Genomic DNA, 1,803 nt, shown 5'->3' with positions numbered 1-1,803 from the left:
AATGCAAAGTGGATAATTGGACACACCTGACAATTGTTAAGTGGTCAAGGCTGAGATGATGAAATCATTAATTGTAGGATGAACCAAGAGAACCAATGAGAATGATGTGCACGCCTACTGGGTGGAAACAGACAACAGTGGGTGGTACCATGCATTGACTATAATAATGACTATGCATCCCAATGTATTTTGTGAGTAGTAGAGTGGGTAGTAGTAGTGGATAGTGAGGAGTAGAGCATTGTTGTATTGGAGTTGTGTTGGATAGTTTTGGAGCTGTATATAGTAGAATAAAGTAGATCTTTTATATAAGACTACTGAGTTGTCTGGTGTCTTGGGTGAAGCTACAAGAACCAGCTAGATCCTGAAGAAGGGTGAAGACTTCTGTGGAAGCAAGAGTGAGAAGGCTTGGAGAGTTTGTCGGGGTCTTCAGCCTATTCTCTGTAACTCTGCTAAGCTATAACCACTGGCCAAAACTGGTCAGCGCGGTGCACAACCAGGTGGTGAGTTCAAGCCAGAGGTGAAGAGCTACAACTCCCATCATCCCTGACAACATCCTGTAGAATTGTGGGGTTTGTAGTTTTGTGAGGCACTTGAGTTTTCTGACTGAGAATTCTGAATGCCTTTCCCTAAACTGCATATTCCATGGTAGTTAAAGTGGAACCATGGTGTTATAACTGTGTGAGATCGTTTTCAAGCACAGCCCTCGAGAGTGCCTGAACAGCATCATGGCTTCAAGGTGCTACTTGGTTAAAGTCCTGATTGAAAAGAAGCAGCTCAAAAATATTGTCCATAAACATTTCATCTTGCCACATTGGTGAACACCCGAAGAGATGAAAAAATATTTCCCTCTCCTTTCTATTTTGCCCCCAGGACTCAGCAGACATTGTCCATCCATCATATGCTGACTCAGAATCTGATTTTCCCTTCTCATATTCTTCTCCTCCCGCTCCCAGGCCCCCCTTCTAATACCAGACTAGCACAGAACCTCCTTCCAGGTCTACAGGGGAATGAAATTTTACTGTCTTGAGCTTTTACATGCTACGGGTGGTCGAAAATTCTGTGTCTCTGAGGAGGAGGGGAATGGAGAGAAAACTACCTTTGCTTTACGAGAGGAGAACATGGCTCTTGCAAAACCAATTAAACTAAACATTTATAGAGCAGGAAACAGAAACCTCCGACAACGAGATCAGCATTTAAGTTGTCAAGCTCCTTTCAAAAGACAACAACAACATCACATTTTCAGTGATGCTGTGTAGTGGGTTGTGGGAGTGGGGGGATTTCTTTCTGAAGAAGGAAGATTATTCTCATCTACCACCTGCCTTGTTCTTGCTGTGACTGTATGGTTTAATCACGACTGCCCCATGACTGACCCCATTCTCAATCAAACATTCACAAATTACTCGGCATTGCAGAGGAAGTCTTCACCACCCTTTTGCATACTTGAAAATACCTACAAACACAAATCCCATGAAGATTTCTGGGCGGATTGCTTGCTTGTTGCTCTTTATCCTCACCCAAACTGGAGCCACCCATGATCCTCAGGCTACAAAGTATGGGTCAACAGGGCTATCATGCCAAAGTAATCAATAAAAGACTGGGTTTTCCCTTGTGGATGTCATCAATCTACATGACTCCTAGAATTTGCAGTCGCTGTCAGAGGACAGTCATCAATAACTTTATACTGTTAAAAGACAGCATGAGTGGGTGTGGATGCAAGATTTGTTTCTCTCACGCTTTTCTTGGAAACATATCAAATTTTGAAATAAAATAAAAGCTTATGCACTTTCCTTTCCAATTTATAAA

The sequence above is a fragment of the Sceloporus undulatus genome, chromosome 4 (genome assembly GCF_019175285.1).
Source record: "Sceloporus undulatus isolate JIND9_A2432 ecotype Alabama chromosome 4, SceUnd_v1.1, whole genome shotgun sequence".
NCBI classification, from domain to species: Eukaryota; Metazoa; Chordata; class Lepidosauria; order Squamata; family Phrynosomatidae; genus Sceloporus; species Sceloporus undulatus.
The sequence above is the reverse complement of the archived record's forward strand: the minus strand, read 5'-3'. Positions refer to the sequence as shown.